Raw genomic sequence first — 21,011 nt, 5'->3', positions numbered from 1 at the left:
AAAAAATCCATGCCTAATATATACGAAAAATGTCGTACATTATACGAATCGTTCGTTGTTTCGCACTACGAAATTCTTTCGTAATATAAACGAAATTGTACGAAATATTTTAGTATAATGCAAAATATTCTTGAAAAAATTAATTTCCATAAATTGAAAAAAGGGAATTTTGAATAAATATGGTAAAATTTACGAAATATTAATTTATTCAAACATTTTTGTTTATTTTAACATAAATTTTCTAATTTTAGTTCAAAATTATTCTTCACACGAATTTTAAAATTTTTTTTATAAAAATAATTCGAGAAAAATATTATACTTTTTCTTAAATTGTAGTTTTATTTAATCATAATATAATTAATATCATTATGTTTAATTTCGCTAAAATTTAAGAAAAAAATATTACGAAAGGCTTTCGTACTTTCGTAAAAATAGAAAAGGGTTTTATTAAATAATATTTCGTATTATACATGAAATTTTTGTAAATATTACGAAAATAAAAGTTACGATATTTTTTTTGTAAAGTTGAGCATGGATTATTTTCAGTGTATTAGTAATAGTGGGCGTGGCACCTCCTATATGAATTAAATACAAAAGTACGTATATCTCGGCTATTAAAGCTAGATTTCTCAAATTTTGCATGAACAACATTGATTTTCATGAGAACATTTAAGTTATAAATTGGCGGATAAGCAATAGCAGGCAGTGGCATATATCCCATATGAATTAAATAGAAAAAATTGTATATCTGGAAAACCATTATAAAAAATGGATGAACTTGTTGTAGTAAGCATTGCGCCTCACATATAAATTTAATATTGAACTGAATATGAAATCGTTAAGAGTTTTTTATTTAAGGCTTTAATGGAAGCGAAGCACACTGGGTAGTAAAAATAATATTTTAAAAATTATATTAAAACGTTTTTGCAGAGCGTTAGATTGAATTATATTGAAGCGTTTTTACCTTCTTTACTTGGATTGTAGAAGATTAAAACTATTAAATAAAATTGTAATAATTTTTAAAAATATAGAAAAAGGTATTTTTAAGTAACAAGCATTTAATCACAAGTTTTGAAGGTGTTAAATCATACACATTTCATATCTTATAACCATTTGTATTGTAGTTTTCATGAATTATTTTCAGAAAAAATTTGTTTAAATTCTCAGTTTATAGATAACTAGCCAACGATTCTATATTTGTAGGCTATTTTACAAAAATCTTTTCTTCTTCCATAAAAAAATTTACATGGTTTTCCTATTTTTATAAAATCCTGTTTACTTTTTTTTAATTTAAATATCTATAATTTCAACCTAATTTTTATTACATAAATTACATAAACATTTTCAAAAACACTATATGACAAACCGTATATGTATTTTTTTCTGATCGCCTGTTTATATAATTTCTAAAACTTTTCCATCAACACAAAGTATATGCATACATATAAATAAAAACCTCTACCTACCAAAGAACACTTTACATAAATGTTTCTTCAATTTAAAAATAGAAATTGAAAAATAAAACATGAAAAAACCACACAAGTGTTTTTCTTTTATTTTGTGTGTGTGTTTTTTCCTTTCTACTTAATGTGACACTTCAAAATAGAGGAAAAAATGCCTCCAGTAAAGAAAATAAGTTGCATAAAATAGTCTCCATAGATGATTTTGCATGTGCTGATATTGCTTAGAAAAGAAAAAAAAACATCTTGTGGTTGTTCTGGTTGCTGTTGAGGACAAAAACTAATTCTGTATCTGCAGCCAACTCAAATAAAAATAAATGTTTTTCGTTTTTTTTCTATTTCACATCGTTAGAAACAACAAAAAGCTGAAAGAAAAATTTATGTTGAAACTAGAGGACACTTCAGTCAAAAAAATAATAATAATCTTAATGATACTTTGGCGTTACAAAAATAAATATACAGAATTTTTATTAAACTTTAGGAAATATTAAAGATTCAAATTTAATAGTTTTACGGTTGGGCTACAAAATGAAAAATATTATTTGAAATGATTGCTTTTGTTAAAAAAAGAAGCTAAATATCTATGAAAAAAGAACACTGGCCACCACTGACTTAAAACTACTTAAAAGCAACACTAACAATACTTGCTACAATAAACATTATAATCATTAAAGTCATTATCATAAATTTACTCATGAACATCAGCATTCTTCTCATCAACTCATCGTAAAACGTTGTATTTATTGAAATTGTTTATAAAGAAATTTAATTAAAGCAAAAAGCTAAAAAGAACACTTGAAATTTCAAAAAGAAGCCATTGACCGTTTCAAAAATTTTTTATGTTAGCATTTTGTTTGGACTAAAAAAATATAAAAATCTTTATTTAAAACAAATGCTACAAAATTACTTAAATCTGTTTCAAAAATTCCAGCCATTAATGATGCTGCATTCAATTGAAATTATTTTTTTTGCAAATTAATTTTTTCCTCTTACAAATTTTTAAAATTAATAGGAAAAAAAATAATGTCGGAATATTATATAATAAAGCATGCGATTTTGTTTATTTTGATTGAAAATTACACAGCCCAATGAATTGAAACTTTAGAAACTAATTCAACTGATTTTAATATATCTTTAGTTAATGATCATTTTATTGCAAAATGATATCGAACATTTTGTTCATATATTTTTTAATAACTTTAAAAATATATTTACCATTAAGTATTTGTTTTTCATTCTTATGCCACTATTAATACAGATATTCATTATATATTATTCTTAAGTTCCATTTAAAACGGGTTAGAAACAAAATAATATTTCACTATGAATACAAGAAAATTTCCAATATTGCTAAGCTTGACCTTTTATGGATTATTATCTTGAGTTGTATTTTCTGAAAATGTTTTGTATAAAATATATTACAAGTAAAGAAAAAATAGTTCACTCTGAAATTCTCAAATTTAAATTGTAGGTAACTCTAATACGTGACCTAATTTCTCTACTATTCTATTTCTTTTTTTTATTGTCCACAAATTCACTGGATATATTCTTGAAATTTGAAAATTTGCTTAACATACCATCATTCTAGCAAAAAGTCGGTAATGGCTTGTATTACATAAGCACTTATTTTCAATGACAACTACTTACTACCTGCATTACTTTTTAGTACTCTTATGATTACATATATCAAATAACATACGAAAAAGACAGTAATTTCCACTAATAGTTAACCACCTGGATGATCGTAATTCGTATATTTTGTGACATTCGTCACGAATGTTCCCCTTTGTAATCGAGAATGAGGACAGTCGTCACTTTAGTGTCTTCTTTGTAAACGGGAGCGGAGACAGTCGTCACATTATTGTCCCATAGTATTATAGAGAGTAGACACTTGAAATTTTTAAATTTTAGTTCCATTAATATCTTACCACCTGGCTGACTCCAATTCGTATGTTTTTGGTCTTTCGTCGCAAATAAACTCTTTGTAAACGTGAATGAAGACAATCGTCACTATAGTGTCCCCTTTGTAAGCGAGAGCGGAGGCAGTCTCTTTGTAGGGTGTAGAGTAGGACAAGTCCATGTTAAAATGGTTGGTCCCTGGGTAGTCAGGTGGCTAGGGGCCACCACAAGTAGTAGGTTAAGTGGTCAGTTCGGGACTGTCCCGTCGAACTGCTAGGATAATTGGGCGCACAATAAAATAACGAATACAACGAACTAAAGAACAAGAAGCCCAGGTTCATATTCTATATCTTTTGTTTTTAAAACAAAATAATTTGTTTACTCCTTATTTGTTAGAACTTATATAAAAGAGATTTCCTCACCATGTTAAAATAATGATCTAAAAAGCTAACAAATAAGTATTGAAAAATGGGTTTTTTATATTTCAATATAAGTTTTTGCTGGGATTCTTATCCATTTGTTGCATACATATATTAAACAAATCAACACTTGCTTGCGATCGTCTATACACATCGTACATTAAACAAAATGTTTTTCATTTCAAAATTATTCCAATAAACACTTCATTATTGTTGTTTCAATTAAATGCCAACATTAATGAAACAAGTAAAAAAAACTTGTATAAATTTTTATTGAAAACAACGCAAAATATTATTGAAATTGTAAATGCAATAATAAACAATTTATCTGCTTAAAAAATCATTAAATAATTAAATTGCGAGGGAGAAAAAGTGATAGAGAGTGAAAAGAATAAAGTAATCTGTTGTCCCACTTTATTTTAAGCGAAATTTATGTTTAAGTAAATTAATTTTAAATGCGTAAAATTTTTACGTTAACAAATGGGGTGGTGTAAACCGCAGTATTGTCATGTATAGTGGTTATTCGATAAATAAAAAAATGAATTAAAATGAATTTAACTTTATATATAAATACATATTTATGTATTGTATCAATCAATAATAATTATAAAGGTTTTCAGTGGTTTTAATGGCTGAAAATAGAATATTGTTTTTAAAAAGATCTAAATTGTATCCAACAAAATTTAAAATTTCTCTTTAAACAATCGGAGGCATTCCACAACGTTGGTATAAGATTGTAAATAAACAAAGTATGTTTTTGTTTCTAACTTTTAGAAATTATTTCTCTATAATCTAACATAAATTCACATTACAATTCATAATTTCATTTTAATACAAAAGAACTTAATAAAAGGAACCTTAACATTTGTAAGTTTTAATATAAAATACATCTGTTAAAATTTCGCATAAAAGCGATGTTTTGTAATTATTTTCAATTACCAAAAAATCCTGTTTTATTACTTTATTCCCAGAAATTTTATTTTCCTTTTATTGCAAATTTCAGCACAAAAATTGTTAATTGGCTCAATTAAATTTGTTTGTGTGTTTGCATATACATAAATGTATGTATTGTTGAAAATTACTTTAGTTATGTACAGTTTCTAACAGAAATAATAAAATTTTTTTTGGGATTTTCCACAAACTAGGCCATATTTTTCTACAAAAAATGTTTAAAATATTTACCATGGTGGCTTAAAACCTTCGTAATACTTCAAATAAAAATTGTTATATATAGTATATATGTATATTTTTTATTTTTCACTATAGTTATATGTATGTGTGTATGAAAATAAAAGACACTGACTAAAACTACAAAAGGTATATACATTAGGGCATAACCAAAATTAGCCCTTAACATAACGTGATAGCTAGAAGTATTCTAACGAATGCCAGTTTTTTGGGTCATTTTGATGCAAAAAACTTTCGCGGAAAATCGATTTTCTGAAACCATTCACAAACAAATTTAAATGAATTTTTCGTAGAATATTCCACAAGTATGTGTACTAAAATTGGAAGAGCTCCTATCCTATAAATATAAAATAAAAAAATACAATAAAATTTTTAAAAATTGTACAAACGTTTTAACCCTAATATACATACATCTACTTACATCTGTACAACAGTCAGTTACTTCAACCTGACTGTTTTTCTAAGAATTCTAACGAAATTAATTTTTGCCAAAAAACTTTTTTGAGCTTTTATTAAGGTTTTAAATGGAAAAATGTTTGTGAATTCTAGTTGCATGAAATGCAAAGACATTTTTAATGTCAGTTCTTTTAAATTTAATTATATAACAAACATTTAATAATGGAAACATTTTGTTTGTAAAAGACAGATGAAATCTAAATAAAATCCTAGCAAAAATTTTGTTAACTACTTACTTTTCAATGACTACTATTTATCGTTTGGATTCCTTTTAAGTACTCTTATAATGACTTACAAATTATCAAATACGTAAGTACTTTATTTTGAGTTTTTCCGTGCATATAGCACATTTTATTGAATCGCGCTAGCATCTGTTTTTTGAACACAGAAAGAAAATAGCTTTTTTGTGTGACCACTATTATTGTAAGACAGAACAAGAAACCCATGTTTTAAAACAAAACGACGATTTAACCCTTTATTTGTAACTACTTTCTGAGTCGATTTAGCTATGTCAATCTGTCTGTGTATCCGTCTGTCTATGTGTGTGTTCATGTGAAGCTTGTGCGCACGCTATAGGTCGCAATTTTCAAAATAATTTGATGAAATTAGGTACATAGTCTTCTTTTGGACTCTCAATGACCAACGCTATTGAAAATGGTTGAAAATCCATTATTTTGCCTACCACCCATATAACCGTGCCCCGAATTGGGCTTTTGGGCTCATAATTACTTTAAATATTCTATTATATCAATCAAAATCAGCAAAACTTATTTTTATAGAATTTTAATTTATAAGAATGAACCATTATTATTTCTCCAAACGTACCACCTTAATAGACATTGTTCTTATCAGGATATCAAAATTATTATGCACTACTTTATAGTAGTATAGTAATGAATATCTAATAATTACTTAAGGAGGCTTTAACAACTTTTAACTACAAAGAAGAACAAACCATGAGATTTATCGTCCAGACATTAGTTAAAGTTCATAGGAACATTATTTTGATATGCACGCATATTAAGCTTATCCCTAATGTTCTTAAATCTAAAAAAATAGATGTACATACAATTTTGTTTTATATTATCTAAAAATTTCTTTTGTGTTATCCTAATGAACATATTAAAATTTTTACAAATTTACTTGTATATAATGCTGACAAGTGCTTGTAAGTTTGTTAAACGTGATGAATAAATTTATCTGAACAAAAAATCATTTACATATCAACTCGAACTCATAAGCAAAACCTTATATTTTTTCTCTGGTGATGATTATGGTGAGGTTTAATGTTAATAATAAAACAACAACTTTGTATACATTCAGCATGAATTCAGCATACTTCTTTTACCCTGCCACAAAAATGTCTTTTCAATATTGAAAACAAGAAAGAAGGTGACAAAATTCTTAAACAAATATTCTGTCATATGTATAGTACTGTTATTAACACTGGAGGTTGACTTTATAACATTAGTTTCTACCTGTATAAAAAGAAGTATGTATTTAAATATACATAAATATGTATGAATATGTTTGTAGCTGATGCATAAGTAACTTTAACTACCTACATTCAACCATTCATCTATCTATCCATTCCATTTGTATTGTACTTACAGTGACTGACGACTACGGCTTACAATGAGTGGCTAAAGTAAAATAAAATTCTAAGCCAAAGTCGGCAGGTGGTACTTAATGTTAATAATAAAGATGGTCATTATGCTTTAAAAGAAGGAAAAAATCATGGCGCATAAATTAATGTTTATGAAAAAAATCTGGGGAAACAAGGACGAATTTTAAATGCCTTACAAACAATGACCAAGGGTTGTCGACTTTACACGTATTGCTGCTACAACAACAATGTCTTAACAGATTATATGATATTTTCTATAGAAAAATTTAGAAATCTTTTAAGAATATGAATATCATTAAGAAAATATTACAAAAAATTGTAAAGAATTAAGAGAGAGAGAGAAAACAAATTGCGAGAGAGTTTTCTATAGAATATGTTAAAAATTATGAAAGAGTTTTTTAAAAGAACGTTAACGAATTGTGATACAGTTTTCTAAAGAATTGTGAGAGAATTTTTTTATAGAAAAATTGTTACAAATTATGAGAAAAATTGTCATAAATTGTGAAAGAGTTTTCTGTAGAAAAACGATCACAAATTGTGATAGAGTTTTTACGTCATAAATTGTGAAATATTCTGTAGGAAAATGTTATATATTATATAGTTACCTCGGAAAATATGTCTGACTATAGCGTGTATATAAAATTTTATATACATACACAAAATAAAATGTATAATTTAGTTTCTTTCTTCTTTTTTTGAAAGAAGAACAAAAAAAAACAATTTATACGCAACAAAATATGGAAATCCGTTTTAATCTTCTATGGAAGAAGACCATTAGGAAGAACTTAAAGCTACAGCATCACAATTTTTGTTTACTTTAGATTGTCCTTCACATTTGCACAATCGTACAAGTCATCATTTTACCTTTATATCTCACTCATACATACCTTAATAAACAAATAAGAAAGCAAATAGTAAAAGATTTACTGATGATGGGGTTTTGTCTCTCTTTTTATGTCTCTGTTTACAGACTTAAAACACATTTCGAAATATGAAAGAAAAGAAATTCGAAGCAAAAATTATATACATATAAAAGAGGAAAAACACATTTACACAAATATTTAAAGTGAAAAAAGGTCTCTGTCACAGAAGTTCTTTAAGCGCCTTTAATTTACGTGTTAAGTAGTCATTGAGGGTTCACCGCAGTGCAATACATTGGATGAAATGAAAGCGAAAAATAAAAAATAATTATATTTAGTTTTCACACAACTAATGAAATTTGTATAAATTTGTTGGAAAACATACTTAAAACGTAGACAATTTTTTGGTAATTTTTACGAAAAAAATCACAAATTTCGGATTAACACTTAACAAATATTAGTAGAATATTATATGTATTTTTTAGTTTATGCTAAATTAACAAAACGTTTTTTTTTGTTTTATTAAGGGGCTTACGTTTTGTAAATTTGTTATTTTGCTTGAAAACTTGTTATGTGTTTGCTTTATAATAAAAATTAATACAGCCATCAAGAATTGATCAGCTTTATAAATTTCTTTGATTTTTATTAAATATTTAAGAAGATTATTTTGTGTATCAGCAGCTTATTGGTTATATAGGTTTTTTTGGGTGGTTGGTTTGTTGGTAAGACAATATGACCATGCTTACATGCCTCAGAGAAACAAAATTTTTTTTATTCTATAAATAGAGAAATTTTGAATAAAATCTGAACATAGAAAAATAAATATAAGAAAATTTTGCCTAAATTATAAAATATTTCTAAAAAAACAGAAAAACAAATTTAATAAAAATTTCTATGAAAAAATAAAATATTCTGTAATAATGGAAAAATTTTCAAAAACAAATTTATAAAAATGTAAAATTTTTGAAATTAAACAAAAGTTTTTTTTTTATGAAATTGACAGGTGGCTTTTAAAAAAATGTTAAATTTTTCTATAAAAAACAAATATTAAAAAGAATTAAAAAATATAAAAAATGGAAATTTAAAAAAAATATATAAAAAAGATAAAATTTTAAATATTTTCTATAAAAATAGAATTTAAAATAATAAATTTTGAAAAAACTTTTGAATAAAACTTTAAAATAAAGTCTCTCTTTTTGAATTTTTAAATATTTTCGAAAAAAATAAGTTTTCACAAAAAAGCAGAAGATTCCTAAGAAAAGAAAATTTAAAAAACATCTACATCAGAACAGAAGTTCTGAAAATTCTGAATTTTTTCATAAATAAAAATATAATTTTTTATAAATATAAAATTCTTAGAAAGTGTCTAGAAAGTGAGAAAAATGTTAAATAATCTACAAAGAAAGTTATCAAACATGTATACTACTGAGAAAAAAATTAAACAGTATGAGTAATTATAATTTTAAGTCCTTGTTATGTAAAATCTTTACAATTAAAAAGGCAAATGCAGATTTACAACAACCCACTAAATGAGTTTTAAATTTTTTCTAATGAAGTTATAAAAATACATTTAACAAAAAAATTTTTCTGTTACAACATCTGTGTAGGTGTAGACATTAAATACTTTATTCAAATAATCATTCTTTGCCACAAGCGACCAAAATGCATGAAAAAAACACATAATTATAACCCAAGGGCAGTTGCTTTTCCATCCATTCATGTAGCAACATTTTCGATGAACCATTAATTATGGGAAAATATATTTATATAAGTATATAAAATGATTTATACAAATAAATAATAAAAACAACTATGAATGTATAGTCGGGCATAGCCGACTATATGATACCCTGTTATATTAAAAAAAAAAAACAAAAATCGGTAGTGTCATTTCTATAAGACTAGGTTTTGCCGATTTTTATTGACATAACAGAACATTATAAGCCCAAAAGAAGAGTATGTGCCAAAAATTATTAAATTATCTTGAAAATTGCTACCTGTAGCGTGCGCACAAGCTTTACATGTACAGACGGACGGGTGAACGAAAAAGTGAATATGAACCGATTACTTCAAGGTGGTTTTAGAACCAATATTTTTGGGTGTTACAAATATCAGCACAAACACATAATACCATCCCCACTATAGTGGTGTAGGGTATAAAAATACAATAATAACACCCACAAAAAAGTGAAAAAAGTAGTAAAAATAAATACAAATAAAAAATACAATCTCTGTTTGAAATGAAAAAAAACCAAAATGCAGACAAACTTATGGAAACTAATACACAATCTCCACAATTATCATTCAATAGCCAGTTGGTAACAAAATAAGGCATTACGGGACATCAGGGGATGGAGGGCTACAGACAATATACCGTTTAAATAGACGACACATTTAACAGACCATTAATTATTGCACGCTCTTATTCATTTAGATATATACATACATATTTACATGTAATTTTCCCAACTAACTTGTCCGAATGGATTGTTGACTTAAGGGAAGTTGGCGTTTTTAGTTTTTCTTTTTAGTCATTGCTTTGTGTTTTTTGGTCTGGTGTCTAGTTGGAGATTTAAGATGAATGTATGATCTCACAAAAGGAAATGATACAAACTAGACCAAAGACAGATGGTTGGCTTCAACGAATAAGTCAACAAATATTGTTAAAAATTTGAATTTCACAAATAAGAGAAAGAAATATTATGGAAAACTACATAGCCAACCAGATTTTTCTACGGGCATTGAACCACAAGGAAAATCTGAAATTAAAGCAGTAACAGAAATCAACAAATCACCTGTTTTTGTTCTTGGCATACGGATTTTTTTTAATATTTAAAAATTATTGTTGCAAAATAGTTTTTTACAACAGTCAGACGGTTTTTAATAGTCATTGTTAGAAAAACAAACACAAAAAAAGAATAATATGAAGTAATAAAAAACCAGTACAAAACAGAAAAACCTTCATTTGGATTTTTTGTATTACAATGCGGACAGGCAGACATCATAAGTATCATCATCGTCATTATCATCACCATTATTATCAGTAAAATTGTGCTGTAAAACAGATGCACTCGTACCAAAAAAAAAACAGACACTCATCAACAGCTTTGTTTATTTAAAGGGGAAAAAATAAACAAAAACATTTTCATAACAATAAAATAAAAAAATTGCAATATATTTATGTAAATTTTTTACAGAAGAGGTTTAAAGTTTCTTTGTGATATTCTATATGTTTGGCAAGATTTCAAGAAATCTAACTATTAATACACTAGACAACTTAATAGGCTGGATCATGTTGAGTTTGGGAAATAAAGTTTAAATGTATTTTTCTCAATTTGAAAAATAATTATTTCCCTTAAAAAAAGATCAAGTTATTAAGAATTTCTCCGGCCATTGATTCTATAAGAAATTGTGAAAATATTTTATCGATTTAGAAAATTTTTTTCCTATTCATTGTCTACTTTAGAGAATAGTTTATAGTATAACTATAGTCTACTTTAGACTATAGACTAGACTATAGACTAGACTATAGACTAGACTATAGACTAGACTATAGACTAGACTATAGACTAGACTATAGACTAGACTATAGACTAGACTATAGACTAGACTATAGACTAGACTATAGACTAGACTATAGACTAGACTATAGACTAGACTATAGACTAGACTATAGACTAGACTATAGACTAGACTATAGACTAGACTATAGACTAGATTATAGACTAGACTACAGACTAGACTATAAACTAGACTACAGACAGTCTATACTCTAGTCTATAGCCAAGACTTTAGTTTAGACTATAGTCTAGTTTATATTCTACTCTTTAGTCTGCTCATTGGTGTACTCTTTAGTGTACTCTTTAGTCTACTCTATAGTCTACTCTATAATCTAGTCTATAGTTTACACTACAATCGGAAGCGATCGATCTGCATCATTGTTAAACTGATTTTCAGATTCCATTATTAAAATGACCATTTTAACAAAAGAGCTCTTAGTAGTTCTACTTTAACTTTAGTAAAATAAAAATCTTTGTTTACAGTTCTAAAACTTCAAATTATGCCAAAATATTAAGATAAATATTTACCACTATTAATATGTAAATTAGAATAGCCCTAAAAAAAGATTTGCCTTGAGTTCAGGAAACAAATCTGAGTTATTTATTAACCCTTTTACGCTCAAAACTAAACCGCTAGACTATTTATAGATACGACTTCACCACACATTTTTTACGTATTTTGATCATTCCTGATGAAAAATGGAAAAAGTATTTTCAAATGATATCATTTTTGGCATGTAGTGACATCCTAAAAAATACGCATTTTTCTCTGGAAATAACCATTTACTTTGGCTATGAACTTAGAATAACGCTGAAAATCGAAAAAAAATGCAAAAAATCTGGGGCCATCGTGAAAGAGTTAAGGCTATTCGGATAAAGATAATTTGAAACAAAAATCTTTTGATTATTTTAAAATTATATACACATACAAATGTATTTTCCAAACTATTTTAAAATTACAGGTCTAATGTTTACCTCTGTATAGTTCTGTAGTAAGTTAATAACTATGAGTGTATTCTATGAACATACATATGATGTATGACTAAATGATCATATATGTATATATAATACAAATAGATTTATTCACTATTTATTTAATTTTTCCTGACTAAATAGTTTTTTGGAGTTTTACTCCAGACAGTTTACTCGACATTTCCATTGATTGTATGTAAACATCAGTTATGTATATATCTACATTTAACACAATCAACATTCAACGTAAATAAAGTAAAATGCAACTTTTATGAAATAAATATAAAAATAATACACATGTAATATATACATACTTACGTATGTATGTGTGTGTTGAACAAAATACTGGCATAATGTTAGGTTATACTAAGGATCCTAAAGTAAAACCAGAGCTTTAAAGGTGTTAATATACATACATATATGTATGTATATTTGAGTTTGTATAGAAATTTCGTTAAGAGTGATTCATAATTGATCATAAATGTTATAAATCACTACGTGGTAAACTAGCAAAAAATATTTTTTTGCCTGTTGTCACGTGCTGGCCTTGACTACATGAGTATCAGGGATATTTGATTATTTATCGATTTCTCAAAAAATGTGAAAAAGGTATTAATGATTAAGGTTACCAATAATTATAATATGTTCACTTTATGTAAAGTTTTATAGTTATCAGTATTCAGTCCCATTAAAATTTTTTGTCCTTAAGCGTTATTGCTTGTATATGATAGATTAATGAAGAAATCGATCTTGTTTCGCTCCTGTGAACCTACACTTTTTTGGTCCCTTAATTACCTCAGACAGTTTAACGGTTTTTTGTTAAATCCGGACAGACACTGGTATTTCGGAATTAATGTTGAATTCGTGTTAACACATAATAGTGAATTAAAGAAATTGTACTGCTGATTTATATCCAAATATTCTTGATCTACAATCATTGGTCCATCTAGTCTTAAAAGGTTGGTATTTTGACTAAGGTGTTATAGCATATACCTAGATGGGGTACTTATCAAGGAGACGAATCGTCTTTTAAAAGTGGACGGACTATGATATCTTAATTTCATATTTGATTAATTCCTCTTCAATAAAATAATATTTATTTTTAGTGAAATAATTCTTTTAAATAACTCTTCGCTAAAAAACACCATAGCAAAATAGCAAATAGAGAGAGACAGCAAAAAAATCAATAATAAAAATTTATATATGAGTAAAAAGAATAAAAAGTTCAGCAGACATTCTTTTCAAAAGCAAAGTTAAGCAGTGATAATGAAAAACAGATAATATGTTAGCCTTTTTATATGTCTTTTCTCCCATATTATTTTTTTTTAAACAAGAAATTTTTTTTGTGTCTAAAAAGGATGTCTATGTGAGTTTGTGGTGAGGGAAAGTAAAATGTCAAAGGTTAAAAAAAATTAAAAGGAAATACTAAATGAAAAAATTCTCCAAAGAGAAAAAAATTAAATAAAAATTATAATAAACTCCCAACAAATGCGATAAAAAAATTTATGTATTTTTTGTTGGGGCAAAAATGATGAGTTTTATAATTTTGCTGATTTAAATTTTTTTCCTACACCAAAAATAATGACTAGTAATATTGGTGAGATTTTAGTTTAAAAAAGAAAATTAAAGTTTTTGAATGTTGTTTTGAAAATTTAAGCTTTTTTTGCAAAAAAATATGAAAAAAATTCTGTAACAACGGATTTCCTGTTATTCAACCTCTTGGTGGCAGAAAAGCAAAAGGCTGTGAGCCAGACAGTCAACTAGGCAGACGGACGAAGAGTAGTCTGCAGCCAGCTTTTTCAGTTCAAAGTAGCTGATGATGGTTTGTTTACCGGCTGTTCTTTGTGTGATTGTATATGTAGAAAAACATACGAACATAACGACAAGAGTAGTAGTAATAGTCATTCACATATACTTATACTATAGATGTAACTATAGTGCACTAAACTGAACTACACTTCACTGTACAATATTTTCTTTTTTTTTTTAACAAATATTCATACATACTATAGTTCATTTTTGCAAAAAAAAAAAAAAAAAAAAATAAAAACTTTTTGTTATGTCTGCATTGAAATAATATTTATTTGCAAATTTTGTATTTTTTTTTGTTTTTCAACATTTTACACTACAATTGGTTTTTTATTACTGCATGGTTTTCAAAATGTTTTTTACTACTAAAAGTCTATTAAATCATATGATTTTAAACAATAATCTAAATGTTTTTTTTTTTTAACATTTTAAAGATAATAATGATGATGAATGACTACGATGAGTTTCTTATTAAAGTGGCTGACTGTAATTTTTTGTTGTTGTTTTTTTTGAGTCATTGCTCAAGCAATGGTTTTGTTATCAAATACATTTTTCGAAATTTCCTGTAATTTTTAAGTAATTGATTCTAATAAAAATATAAATATAAACAAGTAAGAATACAGTCGGCCTTGACCGACGCTAGTGCTATGTATATAACAAAATGTTAGACCTGGTTCACACTAGGAAACTTTTGTTTTTTGTGTGTGAGAGAAAGAGAAAAAATATAAACCATCTCTTTCTCTCACACACAAAATCAAAAGTTTCTTAACAAAAGTTTCCTATTGTGAACCAGGTCTTAGTTAGTTAGTTAGTTCGAAAGGATGATGTACATATATACATAAAATCCGAAGAAATACACCTAAGCCTCTATCAGGCCTGTTGTGCGCTCCTTATCCAGTGTCTCAGGTGGGAATCAAACCCACCACCTCTAGTCTACCAGACTAGAACACTAACTACTATGTGAAACTATGTGAAAATGGACACATAGGCGGACAGATGGACATTATCGACTAAGATAGCGATTATAAGCAGATTGGTAAACTTTTTGGGTGTTTCAAAGAAGTTAAAAAAATGTTTGTTAACGCGAAATTGTGCTAAGTTTTTCATTTTTTTCTTTAATAATATCTGTTAACTCGAAATTATGCTAATAGCTTGAAAAAAATATCTTCAATAAATATTCTAAAAAATCTTTTAAATATCTTAAGAATTTTTTTGAAATCTTTTTGGCAAATAAATATAAAAGTTTTTCTGAAATACTTTTCGACAAAATTTGTAAAGAAGAAAACATTTTTACAATGAGATTTTGAGAAAACTTAAGACACGCTGAGTTTTTTATTTCGTGATACTATTTCCTAGCAAAAGGACTTCAAACTTGTTGTACAATATTTTGTGTTATTTTCAAACCTATATTACCTGGTTCATGTCTAACAATTATTTTTTTAACTTTTTAATTAATAACAACGGAAAATAACCAGATTAGATTTTTTATATACACTTATTAATTCACCACAAGTGTGTGTGTGTGTATACAAATTTAATTGCTGTAATTCAACAAATAGTTAAGATTAAACCCTACCTCCACCCACCATCGCTCACTGATAAAACCATAGCAAAGCGAAACATTTGTTTTCTTTCCAACAGAAATCTTAATTTAATTGCGGTTATACAATTATATTAAAATCATAAACAAAAATTTACAACTCTAATAAAATTCATTACATTTGTGTAACTATAAAATCCAACAAAACAGAAACTTTAAAATCACGTCAACTAACTGAAGTCATTTAAAATCAAGCCACGAGTGCTTTTGTGTTATACAAATTTCATGTTGTTGCGAATCTCAAAGGGCGCAAGCCAAATGCGGTTAAAAAAAGGAAAAATAAACAAATTCACCTACAAACTCGCACCGAGAAACCAATATAAATAAAGCTTGTTTTTGTATTTCCACACTCTTATAAAGTGGGAAAACTCATAACCATGATGGTGATGATGATGTTGGCGATATTGTTGCGGATGTATGTAGATGCCGAGGACGTGGGAAACGCTGTTGGTATGGTATGATAATTTACCATATACATAACAAGTAACAACATATACTATTAAAATCGAATGAAAAACAAAAATAAACAGAGCAAGAAAACCACGACCATTGCAAAAAAAAAACTAAAATAATAAACTTTTAACAAAGATATAATAAAAATTAATGGAAACAAATAGCAACAACAAAATTAAAATATAAATAAATTAAAGAAGAGAACGTTTGTAATTGGTCAAGATCGTTACTGGAATACCCTACATAATTACAGTGTACAATATAAAAATTCCACATTTTTGATTTGGTTTCGGGTTGTTTACCAGAATTCTAAATTATGGATATAATCCTAGAAGAGTCTGTTTGATTATCAATTATTGTTAGTACTATTTGTAAAATCGGAATTCCACTTGTGATATTTTGCTTAACTGGCTCTATAATTAATTTATTAGCCAACTTGATGATATTAATGGGCATGAGAAAAAAGCTTTATAAATATAACGACAAATTGTTGGGGAGGATTCTTAGTAATGCATTCTCAGCAATTGAAAATAAAACTTTCAAAAGAAAAGAGCTTGAAAAGGAAGCTTATAAATTTAATAAAAAATAATTGAGATACAATCCAATAACATTGTCAACATTTCAGTCAACGTAGACTTGAACTGTTTCATTTAATTTGGTAGGACTTTGCCTAGACTTCTAAAGAATGCTTATTAATAAGCAAACATTCTTAAGAAAACTCATAGAGAAAGAATATTTTTTAAGCAAGCTTTTTTAAGAACACTTTAAAAGGGAAGCTTTCCAAATAAAACAACTTAAAAAAAACCTTTCCAAATAACTTGAATGAGATGTTTTCCAAAAAAAAAAACTTTTTGAAAGAGAATCTTTCTTCAGAATAATGAATTCCAAAGACAACTTTTTGAGAGAAAAATTTTTATAAATATAAACTTTTTGAATCAATTATTTTTGATGTATTATTTAAAGAAAACTAATGAGATCTGTAATATTTATAATTTTGAAATAAGTAAGCCTTTAATTTAATAAATTGAACGAAACGTTCTTGAGAAGAAATAATTCCAAGAAAACTACTTAATTAAAAAAGGTTTCTTACTGAAAACTTCTTGAAAGGAAACTTTCTACATAAAGAAGCTTTATAAAAAGAGCAAATGAAGGTTTTGCAAAGTTAATTTAATATCCAATATTTGTAACCGAAAAAAAGAGATCCCGAGATATATAATTCCTAACATTAAGCGATTACAAAGCGATTAAACTAAAGTTCTTATAAATAAGATTAGATTTTGCGATTAGAGATTCCGAGGGCTGTCATATATCAGGGATATATTTCCCGAAAGATTAGATTAGGAGTCTGTGTTAAATGGAGAGCTTATGTTGGAATGAGGAAAGCAAAGAGCTTATATGATTCAGTATTTTATCACTAAGACAGCATTTTTTTTTAATTTTGGCTGCCTGAGATGCTCCTTTTATTACAAAGAATATCTTAACAGATTTATTAAAATACACAATTCGACTACATCTAAAGTAGGGTATCGAATACAAATGAAAATAGCCAAGAGAAAAAAAAACAAAAACAAAGAAACTCACAAAAACCAAAAACTCCCATCAGCAACATCTTTCTAGTGAAAGACGACGATGATGTTGATGGGTGAGGGAATAAAAACAAGGCGCGGTTGTACGGAAAATACTATGATAAAAACATTTGTAAACAACAAGAAATTATACGAGAAACGAAAATAAATTGAAATATTGATAATTTTAATTAAAGCAAAAACGAAATAGATAACTAAGTAGATGATAAAAAAAAATAAAAAATAAAATATTTTTACCTTAAAATTTTGCAACAAAAACAACCAGGCGAGAGAAATAAAGAAGTCTGATTCTTCTGTTCTTGATGATGTTAATTTAATATTTCTTGTTTTGCTTTCATATTCATTCACTTTAACAACTGGGTGGTTGTTTTTCTCAGTTGCATGGGTTGGGTTGTGTGTATTTTTATTGTTGTTGTTGTTGTGGTTATAGCAAGTTGTATTAAACGGTGGCAATACAAAATTTAATAAAAAAAAATGTTGGTGTTGCTGCTGCTAGGGCTGCTGTTTCTGTTTTTACAATTTGTTAATGTTGACAATTAATTACTGGATATTGCTCACTGTCGTTGCAGTTGTTATTATTTTAAATTTATTTCATTTTGAAACAAAAAGCACTTAAATTTGGTGGTGGCAATTTTTTATTATATTGTGTGTTTATTTTTTTTAATTTTTAGAATTTTTGCACTATTAAAAATTTAGGGGTGTTAAAAGTAACATGTTTTTTATTTTGAAATTTTGTTATTTTTATATTTCACATTATTTTTCAAAATTATTTCTATGTTTAACATAATTTAATTTAAATTTGTAATTTATTTTTTATATATTTCCTATTTTTGATTTTTCTACTTTTTTGAAATCATGCCATTTCTTTTACTCTTTCATTTTTGTAATTTTTTCGAAAGTATTAGACCCTCTTTATTTTGCAAGGATATTTGGCATTGAATGCCAAACACACAACATACATACATTCACAATATATTCTCACACACACACTTGTACACATGTATACTCTCCTCTGCAGAACATGTTTGATATAGGCCTTTTTATAAGGTTGTTGTTTTTGTTTTTATTATTGCTGCTAACGTTGTTGTTGTCGTCGTACAAGACCTCAGAGGCAGCCAAATGAAACGAAACTGACAAAAAATACGAATGTGAGCGAAACGAAGAAGAAGAGAGGCAAAAAGATACAAGCAATCACACACACACGCAATTAAATATGAACAACAAGAAAAACCGAAGAAGAGGAAAAAAAGACCAGGAAAAAAACTCCAATCAAATCAATATAAAATTTTTCACTTTATCCGCAATTTTCACTTTTATAATTTTTATTTCTAATATATATATTTTTCTTAAATATTTATTTCATGGTTTTCATTTTCACAGAAAAAACAAAAATCACTTAAAAATTTATTTAATATTTTTTAACGCGTACCGTCGTCTATTCGTTGCGTCTTTAGTCGTGCTTTGTACATTTTACAATACAGACAAACCGAGGCAGCAAAAGGTCTGGACATCTATTAGATACAAAGCCGCCTTAGTGGAAATACAGAAAAAACGCACTTTTAAGATAAATTTTATGTTTGTGCCGCATTTAGCCTGTAGGTCGAAAAGAGACGACTGTAGATGGGTACTTAAAATAACAAATAACAGTGAATTATGTGAATGACATTTCTTGCATTTCCCACTCTATTGTGAATGTTTGTAGGGAGAGAGATAGAGAGAGAGAGTTTGACAGCAAAGCCAGCTGTTTATGTTTTGATACAGTGCATGGAAAAATCAGTGTGGTCTACCCAAGTCATAGGAAAGAAATATAAAATTAAAAAATTTTAAACACTAATTTATATGTGAAGTTTATTTTTTTGACCTTTTGAAACAAAAAATTATAAGATTTTGGTTTATTAGAGGTTCAAGTGTGTCAATATTTTTAATTTAAAAATATTATGTTCTTTTGCAATTTAAACTTTCTGTATTTTTCATAGAATTTCTTTAGATTCTAGTAATACTAATATTTTAAAATAATAAAATTGACAACACTATCAGAGCAATATATAAACGAAAAGTGGTTAAAGCGGAAAAATGAAAATAAATCATAAAATATGTAAAAGCAAAAAGAAATTACAATTACTTCGAAATTATTACACAAATTGCACTTTTTCCATCAAAAGGGATTCCAATTAAAATGCACTCTTTTCCTTTTTTAATATACTTAGTTTCAATTATTTCACTTATAATTAATTTTTAATTAATTATTTCCTATAGATTTCCAATACATATTTTATCTTTATTTTGTTGATTTTATTATTTTATTTTACAAGTTCTTTTTGCAAACACCGCTTATTTACCACTGATTAATCATTATTCTGCTACAGCATGTATTTCCACATTTATTATCAATTCCCTTTTGTTGTTTATTTATTTTACTTTTGACAGCACAAACATATTTGTATATTAGGGCCTGTCAGTCTATTATACATTGAGATAGTAATCGTATCTTTTAGATACTTTATTAAATTACGATGAAAACACATGTTTTGTTTGTAGAATAAAAACTCATATCTTCATTCACAGTAAATGCTATATTCTATGGTTCATAACTTAGCTAAATGCCATTTAAAGGTGTATGGCTGCACTGTTTTACACAGATTTTACAGTTATTAAATAACAGTATTTAGTAAGAGCTGCAATTTAACACAGCATAGTTAGTGATTATTGTCTTCAATAATGTTATTTACATTTAGAAATATATGGTAATTTGATTTTCCTAGACTTCTACCTTTTATTTTTCTTTTTACAGGTAACAAGTTATTGTAAATTTTTTTAGTTACGGACAGGGATGGCAAAATTTGTACGATAGTACTATTTACTGTACTATTTGACAGTGTCCGAACGAACGTTCAGGTACGGGTTCGGAGTTCGGTAAAAAGTGAAGTTCGGCCAATGTTCGGTGTTCGACGAAATTTTGACCGGACTCCGAACTTTAAATAAAATGTTTATTTATTATATTTTTACATCATTATATCATACATCCTGGCTGTACAATAAATTTCCGCCTTTTTAACTGTTCGTTTTTTAGTGATTTGAAAAACTGTTAACCAGAAAGTTTTTTAAAAGCTAAGAAAAGTGAA

General features: G+C 27.0%; 1 protein-coding gene and 1 long non-coding RNA gene across 6 annotated transcripts in view; one reads left to right on the top strand and one right to left on the bottom strand.

Moving 5' to 3' along the window:
• LOC111675784 overlaps positions 1-19,510 on the bottom strand; it is an 81,898-nt gene extending 62,388 nt beyond the window's left edge. For all 4 annotated transcript variants that reach the window (XM_046950170.1, XM_046950168.1, XM_046950171.1 and 1 more), the window contains exon 1: positions 18,127-19,510. The gene's annotated coding sequence lies outside the window, so the exon portion shown is untranslated. The remainder of the gene's footprint in view (positions 1-18,126) is intronic.
• The window catches only part of LOC124419712, a 66,473-nt gene that overhangs the window by 23,970 nt on the left and 21,492 nt on the right, over positions 1-21,011 (top strand). The window lies entirely within an intron of this gene.

The sequence above is a fragment of the Lucilia cuprina genome, chromosome 4 (assembly GCF_022045245.1).
Source record: "Lucilia cuprina isolate Lc7/37 chromosome 4, ASM2204524v1, whole genome shotgun sequence".
In the NCBI taxonomy this organism is placed as follows: domain Eukaryota; kingdom Metazoa; phylum Arthropoda; class Insecta; order Diptera; family Calliphoridae; genus Lucilia; species Lucilia cuprina.
Note: the sequence above shows the minus strand (reverse complement) of the source record. Positions and strands in the feature narration are given on the sequence as shown.